Consider the following 9,104-nt stretch of genomic DNA (forward strand, 5'->3'; position numbering starts at 1 on the left):
TCCTGGATAAGGAAATATAGAATATATAAAATTATATACTAGTAAACTAAGTCAAAATGCTGGGAATCTTGAGTCACTGTATGCAAGGAACAGAAAGCTAGCGGAACCATTGAGCTAAGGGTTAACTTGATTCTTTCTGGCCACTGCCTGGCAGCTTTGCCCATGTCATTTATCATTATAGCTTCAGAGGAAAATGCAAGTAGCTGACCTCAGCGCTTAGAGCTCTGAAGTATAATAAGTTAAAAGTTAAAGTTTAAATAATGATGTTTACAATTATTATTATTTTGGCCACAGGCCTAGGAATAGGCGAAACTTGAAACTTTGGGGAACAAGTGTAATTTTTAGTTCTTTGTGGGATATGGTTATTCTTTTTAATTTGATTTGGCAATGATTACACATTGTCTTTTTTCTATCTACTTTTGAATTATCAATCAAAGACTGGGGCAAGAGAAAGGCTGGAGAGCATGAAAAGAGCATGTGAAGAGTGACTGAGAGAGCGCATGAGGGAGTGAATGTGAAAGCAAAGGTGAGAGCAAATCTGAAAACAAATGTGAGAGCAAGTGAGAACATGAGAAGAGAATGTAAAGAGTGAGTGAAAAGAGAATGTGAGGTGTGTATGAAGGTTGTATGTGTGAGTGAAAAGAGAATGCATATGGTGTGTGTGAGATATGTGGTGTGTATGAGTGTGTGTAACAATGAAAGGGTAAGGAACAGAGGTGTGCATGAGTGTGAGAGTTGAAGAAAAGAAAACTGCAATAAAAAAGCAGAGTGCACAAAAGAATGCAGAGTGTGTGCAGCCTCAAGCTGAGAGAGAGAGAGAGAGAGAGAGAGAGAGAGAGAGAGAGAGAGAGAGAGAGAGAGAGAGAGGGACAGGAGAGGGGGGGAGGAGGAGGAGGAGGAGAGGAAGAAGAAGAGGAAGAGGAGGAGGAGGAAGAAGAAGAAGAAGAAGAAGAAGAAGAAGAAGAAGAAGAAGAAGAAGAAGAAGAAGAAGAAGAAGAAGAAGAAGAAGAAGAAGAAGAAGAAGAAGAAGAAGAAGAAGAAGAAACTTTACAACTTTAAGCCTTAAAATTGCCTGTCAGTTTGATCCCAGAGTAGTCTGTGTATATTTATTATGCGCCTTCCAGATATCCCTGCTTCCAGTTGAGAACTCCGATCCTGTGTCGAGGCTGGACGCTGGCACTGCTTATAGATAGAATTCTGAATATTTTCTGGAGTTTGTTTTTGGCTGTTAGTTGTTTAATTCAGGAATTTTACAAGCTCTCATTCATCTCAGTTTGCACAGAAAAGATGTATTTATGTTCATCTATATACTACAATGTTTTCTATGATATTTGAGGTTGTGTTATTGTATTGAAAGTAATTTTACTCTATGGCAATATTTCTTTGACTTTATTTATTTTTTTATATTTAATGTTTTTTTTCTACAGTCTACACATTATGATCCTCTTGGTTCACTCTGACTGTTCCACATCCCATACCTTCACCTTCTGTCTCCAAGACGATGTCTCCACCCCGATTTCCCAGACCTCCTGATACTCTGGGGCCTCCAATCTTTTGAGGGTTAAGTGTATCTTCATCGACTGAGTGCAGACCGTATACCAGGAATCCTCTGCTGTATATGTGTTGAGGGCCACATATCAGCTGGTATATGATGCCTAGTTGGTGGCTCAGTGTGTGAGAGATATCAGGGGTCCAGGTTAGTTGATACTGCTGGTCTTATAGGGTTGCCCTTGACCTCAATTTCTTCAAGCTTTTCCCTAATTCAACCACAGAGATCAGCAGCTTCTGTGAGTTGTTTGGGTGTAAATATCTACATCTGGCTCTTTCAGCTGCTTCTTGGGTCTCTTGGGGAATAGTCATCGTAGGCCCCTTTTTGTGAGCAAACCATAGCATCGGCAATAGTGGGACTTCCTCTTGAGCTGGATCCTAATTTGGGCCCATTGTTAGACCTCCTTTTCCTTGGGTTCTTCTGCATGTTTATCACTGCAGTTCTTTCAGACGGGAACAATTCTTGGTCCCTCTCCCCACTGTAGGGCATTTCATCTAGAGTTCCTTCTTTTGAGTCCTGAGAGTGTCTCGCCTCCTAGGTCTCTTATACATTCTACACTCTATCTCTTACCTCCCGAAGTTGCCTGTTTGCATTCTTTCTGCAGGCACTAATGGCTTCAGATCATTTCTCTCTAACAGGTACCTGATCATGTTCCCTCTTCCTCTCCCTGTCCCTTTTCCCCCCAGGACCCTCCCTTCCTGCTCCCTTCTGTGATTGATTACTTCTTCCCCACCAAATGGGATTAAAACATAATCACTTGGACGCTTCTGCCTGTTAACCTTTGAGTTCATGGATTGTATCCTAGATATTCTGTACTTTTTTTGGTTAATAGACACTTATTAATGAGTACATTTTATGGATGTCCTTTTGGGTCTAAATTACCTCACTCAGGATGATATTCTCTGGTTCGGATGATTTGCCTGCAAAACTCATGATGTCCTCATTCTTACTACGTGAGTATTATCTCATTGTGTAAATGAACCTCATTTTCTGTATTCTTTCTTCTGTTTTGGGATATCTAGGTTGTTTCAAGCTTCTGTCTATCACAAATAAAGCCACTATGAACATAGTGTAACATGTACTTCTGTGGCTTGGTGGGACGTCTTTTGGGTATATGCCAAAGACTGATACAGCTGGGTTTTCAGATAGATCTATTTCCAATTTTCTGAGGAACTTCCAGATTGTTTCCCAGAGTAGTTGTACTAGTTTGCAATCCCACCAACAGTGGAGGACTGTTCCTCTTTTTCCACATAGGCGCTAGCATCTGTTGTCACCTGAATATTTGATCTCAGCTATTCTGATTGATGTAAGGTGGAATCTCAGAGTCATTTTGAATTGCATTTCCCTGATCACTAAGGACTTTGTACATTTCTTTAAGTGCTTTTCAATCACTCAACATTGATCTGTTGTGAATTCAGTTTTTTCTGTATCCCATTATTTGATTCGTTATTTGGTTTCTTGGTGGTTAAGTTCTTGAGTTCTTTATGTATTTGGAAAATTAGCCCTCCAATGGATGTGGGGTGAGGGAAGATTTCTTTTCCCAATCTGTACATTGCCCATTTGTCGTATTGGTTATGTTCTTTGCCTTACAGAAGCTTTCCAATTTTACTAGGTCCCATTTATCAATTCTTGATATTACAGCATAAGCCATTAGAGTTTTTTTAAGGAAATTTCCCCCTGTGCCAATAAGTTCAGGGCTCTTTCCCAATTTCTCTTACATTATATTCAATGTATCTGGTTTTATGTTGAGGTTCTTTATCCACTTGGACTTGGGCTGTTTGCAGTGTGACAAATATGGATCTATTTTCATTTTTCTCCAAGCAGACTGCCAGTATGATCAGCACCATTTATTGAAAATCCTTTTTCTTCATGGAGACAATGTGTGGAGCAGAGACTGAAACAAAGGCCTTCCAGAGACTGCTCCACCTGCTCCATATGCAGCCACCAAACCCAGTCACTATTGGGGATGCAAAGAGGGGCATGCTGACAGGAGCCTGATATGATGTCTTCTCAGAGACTTTGCCAAAGCCTGACAAATACAGAGGTAGATGCTTGCAGCCATTGAACTGAGAGCATGGTCCACAATGGAGGAGTTAGAGAAAGCACTGAAGGAGGTGAAGAGGTTTGCAACCCCATAAGAAGAATAATATCAACTAACCAGACCATGCCCCTTGCCCCTGGAACTCCCAGGGACTAAACCTCCATCCCAAGAGAACACAGGGATGGACCTTTGGTTCCATTCTCATATGTAGCAGAGGAAGGCCTTGTGGGGCATCAACGGGAAGAGAGCCCCTTGGTCTTTGCAAGGCTCGATGCCTTGGTGTAGTGAATGTCAGGCAGGGAGGTTGGAGGGAATAGGTGGGTTGTTGAGGGAACACCCTCTTAGAAGTGGGGTTGGGGGATGGGATAGTGGGTTTCCGGAAGGGGATCCAGAAAAAGGGATAAACATTAAAATGCAAACTAAATAATCCAAAAAGGAAAAAAGGAAAAAAATTTAAAAAAGATTTGACAAGGAGTTGGAGAAGAAAGGAATATTTTCATGCTAATATAATGATGGTTGTTCCATTAAATTGTATACTGGTTAAAAAAAATGCCATTTTCCCCATTGTATATTTTTGGCTTCTTGTGAAAGATCATGTGTTGGGAATTTTGTGGTTTTATTTCAGGGTCTTCAATTCTATTCCATTGATCAATGTGTTTGTCTCTGTACCAATACCTTGGTTCCCCCAGAATTTTTCTTTTATTGTTAAGAATTTTTTGGTATTCTTGGATTTTTGCTTTTTCAGATGAACTTAAGAATTGCTCTTTCCATATCTTTGAAGAATTATGTTAGAATCTTGGTGGGAATTATGTTGAATCCGTAGATTGCATTTGATAGGATGGCCATTTCTACTATGTTAATTCTGCCAATCCATAAGCATGGGGGATCTCTCTATTTTGGAGATCTTCCTTGATTTCTTTCTTGAGAGACTTGAAGTTATTGTCATACAGATCTTTCACTTGTTTGGTTAACATTACCCCAAGATATTTTATATTATTTCTGGCTAATTTTAAGGGTGTTATTTTCTAATTTCTTTCTCATTCTGTTCATTATTTGTATAAAGGAAGGCTACTGATTTATTGGAGTTAATTTTATATCCAGCTACTTTGCTGAAGTTTTTTATCAGCTGAAGAAGTTCATTGGTAGAATTTTTGGGGTTGCTTACGTTTAGCCCCATATTTTTTAAGACTTTCAATAAATCAGAGAAAGAATTTCAAGACTATGTGTTTTTTCTCTATTTGCTTTGATAGGATAAATATATGAGTTGTACAATTAACAGTAAAGACATTGTAAATATCAATTTGGAAATCTTTGGAAACTTTAGAAGCATAAACTTATATTCTTTTGACATATATTCTATTTATATTATCTTCATATATACTCCATTTATATTCTTTGCACATATATGTGAAAATATATTTATATTCTTATGTATTCTTAAATATATATATATATATATGAAATGTTTGTATGTATGTAAATATGAGAACTGTAAATGTTTTTAACATATAATAGGGGAGGTAATGCCACATCTATATATCTTTTTCCAGGAAAAGAAAATGATAGTGTCAGAAATGGTTATATCTTGGTTGAGACATTGGTCAAAGGGGTTACATGGGCCATTAGAAAATCAAAAGCTATTGCAAAGTTTAATGGTTACTTTGTATAACTTGATAATAAGGCCTTATATCTGAAGATAATACTAATGCCATTGAATAGGCAGAAATCTATCTAGTGGCCAACATGAAGGTTTATCCTTGTGCTTAGCATTCAGGGTGCTTGAAAGTACTCTCACACTGATAAAGGAGAAAGTTTAGCCAGGTACTAAATCCTGAGACCATCAAGAGATACCAGTCTAAATATATATATTCCAATGGTGATATAAACATTATGGGAGTAAACAAATATTTTTAGATTTGATTTATAGTCTAGTCCATGAGATGGACACTATTGAAGTGTGCAAGGATCTGGGATAAGCTAGGTCCTGGGCTTTGGGGAAAACCTACTCTATTCTGTTAAAGAAAAGACTCTCAAACTGTGGTTTCTGACCATTTGGCAGTTATATATCAGATAACCTGTATATTGTATATTTATATTTGATTAGAACAGTAGAATAGTATGGCTGTGCAGTAGCAATCAAGTAATTATAAGACTGGGGGTCACCACAGCATAATGAACTGTATAAAAAGGTTACAGAATGTAAAACATTGTGTTATAGAAACATGACATGATAAATAGTTTCGTAGTTTAACCCTTTGGTAAGATTCATTTTTAGTTTTGGGAATCAACACAAAGGCCCACAATTAGAAGATATGTGTAAAACAAGATAAGCACTAAAGAAGAATCCTTCTTCTAATCCAGTGGTTCTCAAACTTCATAATGCTGCAAATTTTTAATATAGTTTCTCATTTTATGGTGACCAAACCATAAAATTATTTTTGTTCCTACTTTATAATTGTAATTTTGAAAGTGTTTTGAACTATAGTGAAAATATCCTACTTGTTAAATGTCTGGGATGTGACCCTTATGAAAGATTCTTTCAAACTGTTTACTAGTTGAAAGAAACAGGTTGAGAAACTCTATTCTAACCCCTTGCCTCAAGCCTTAGAGATCTATATATATAAGAGGTGGGAGGATTAGAAGAGATAGAGGTGACATATGCTCTTTCCCGTTTCTTTCTGCAGGCACTCAGCACTATGAGTTTTCCTCTTAGCACAGCTTTCACTGTGTCCCATAAGTTTGGGTATGTTGTACCTTCATTTTCATTAAATTCTAAAAAGTCTTTAATTTCTTTCTTTATTTCTTCCTTGACCAGGTTATCATTGAGTAGAGCATTGTTCAATTTCCACGTATATGTGGGCATTTTTCCCTTATTGTTACTGAAGACCAGCTTTAGGCCGTGGTGGTCTGATAGTACGCATGGGATTATTTCTATCTTTCTGTACCTGTTGAGGCCTGTTTTTTGACCAATTATATGGTCAATTTTGGAGAAAGTACCATGAGGAGCTGAGAAGAAGGTATATCCTTTTGCTTTAGCATAGAATGTTCTATAAATATCTGTTAAGTCCATTTGGCTCATGACTTCTCTTAGTCTGTCTACGTCTCTCTTTAATTTCTGTTTCCATGATCTGTCCATTGAGGAGAGTGGGGTGTTGAAATCTCCTACTATTATTGTGTGAGGTGCAATGTGTGTTTTGAGCTTTAGTAAGGTTTCTTTTACATATGTAGGTGCCCTTATATTTGGGGCATAGATATTTAGGATTGAGAGTTCATCTTGGTGGATTTTTCCTTTGATGAATATGAAGTGTCCTTCCTTATCTTTTTTGATGACTTTTAGTTGAAAATTGACTTTATTTGATATTAGAATGGCTACTCCAGCTTGCTTCTTCTGACCATTTGCTCGGAAAGTTGTTTTCCAGCCTTTCACTCTGAGGTAGTGTCTGTCTTTGTTTCTGAGGTGTATTTCCTGTAGGCAGCAGAATGCAGGGTCCTCGTTGCGTATCCAGTTTGTTAATCTATGTCTTTTTATTGGGGAGTTGAGACCATTGATGTTGAGAGATATTAAGGAATAGTGATTATTGCTTCCTGTTATATTCATATTTAGATGTGAGGTTATGTTTGTGTGCTTTTCTTCTCTTTGTTTTGTTGCCAAGACTATTCATTTCTTGCTTCTTCTAGGGTATAGCTTGCCTCCTTATGTTGAGCTTTACCATTTATTATCCTTTGTAGTGCTGGATTTGTAGAAAGATAATGTGTAAATTTGGTTTTGTCATGGAATATCTTGGTTTCTCCATCTATGTTAATTGAGAGTTTTGCAGGATACAGTAACCTGGGCTGGCATTTGTGTTCTCTTAGAGTCTGTATGACATCAGTCCAGGATCTTCTGGCCTTCATAGTTTCTGGTGAAAAGTCTGGTGTGATTCTGATAGGTCTGCCTTTATATGTTACTTGACCTTTTTCCCTTACTGCTTTTAATATTCTTTCTTTATTTTGTGCGTTTGGTGTTTTGACTATTATGTGACGGGAGGTGTTTCTTTTCTGGTCCAATTTATTTGGAGTTCTGTAGGCTTCTTGTATGCTTATGGGTATCTCTTTCTTTAGGTTAGGGAAGTTTTCTTCTATGATTTTGTTGAAGATATTTACTGGTCCTTTGAGCTGGGAGTCTTCACTCTCTTCTATACCTATTATCCTTAGGTTTGATCTTCTCATTGAGTCCTGGATTTCCTGTATGTTTTGGACCAGTAGCTTTTTCTGCTTTACATTATCTTTGACAGTTGAGTGGATGATTTCTATGGAATCTTCTGCTCCTGAGATTCTCTCTTCCATCTCTTGTATTCTGTTGGGGAAGCTCGTATCTACAGCTCCTTGTCTCTTCTTTTGGTTTTCTATATCCAGGATTGTTTCCATGTGTTCTTTCTTGATTGCTTCTATTTCCATTTTTAGTTCCTTCAACTGTTTGATTGTGTTTTCCTGGAATTCTTTCAGGGACTTTTGTGACTCCTCTCTATGGGCTTCTTCTTGTTTATTTATGTTTTCCTGGAATTCTTTCAGGCATTTTTGCGATTCCTCTCTGTAGGCTTCTACTTGTTCTCTTCATGTCTTTTCTTGAAGTCCTCCAGTATCATGATCAATTATGATTTTGAAACTAGATCTTGCTTTTCTGGTGTGTTTGGATATTCCGTGTTTGCTTTGGTGGGAGAATTGGGTTCCGATGATGCCATGTAGTCTTGGTTTCTGTTGCTTGGGTTCCTGCACTTGCCTCTTGCCATCAGATTATCTCTAGTGTTACTTTGTTCTGCTATTTCTGACAGTGGCTAGACTATCCTATAAGCCTGTGTTTCAGGAGTGCTGTAGACCTGTTTTCCTGTTTCCTTTCAGCCAGTTATGGGGACAGAGTGTTCTGCTTTCGGGCATGTAGTTTTTCTTGTCTACAGGTCTTCAGCTTTTCCAGTGGGCCTGTGTCTTGAGTTCACCAGGCAGGTCATTTGCAGCAGAAAAGTTGGTCTTACCTGTGGTCCGGAGGCTCAAGTTTGCTCATGGGGTGTTGCTTATGAGCTCTTCGCAGCTGCAGCAACCAGGAAGATCTGCGCCGCCCTTTCCGGGAGCTTCCGTGCACCAGGGTTCCAGATGGCATTTGGTGTTTTCCTCTGGAATCAGTAATGTGTGCAGAATGCAGTCTCTTCTGGTTTCCCAGGAGTGTCTGCCTCTCTGAAGGTTTAGCTCTCCTTCCCACGGGATTTGGGTGCAGAGAACTGTTTATCTGGTCAGTCCCTTCAGTTTCTGGTCGTGTCTCAGATGCAGCGGACCTGCTGCTCCTGGGCCCTCTTCTACGGGAACCCAGAGGCCGTATACAGTTTCCTCTTGGGCCAGGGATGTGGGCAGGGGTGGGCAGTGTTGGTGGTCTCTTCCGCTCTGCAGTCTCAGGAGTGCCCACCTGACCAGGCGGCGAGGGCTCTCTCCCACAGAGTTTGGGAGCAGAGAGCTGCTGGGGGCAGGGATCCGCCAGTTTGGAAC

Source organism: Rattus rattus, chromosome 3, assembly GCF_011064425.1.
Source record: "Rattus rattus isolate New Zealand chromosome 3, Rrattus_CSIRO_v1, whole genome shotgun sequence".
In the NCBI taxonomy this organism is placed as follows: Eukaryota; Metazoa; Chordata; class Mammalia; order Rodentia; family Muridae; genus Rattus; species Rattus rattus.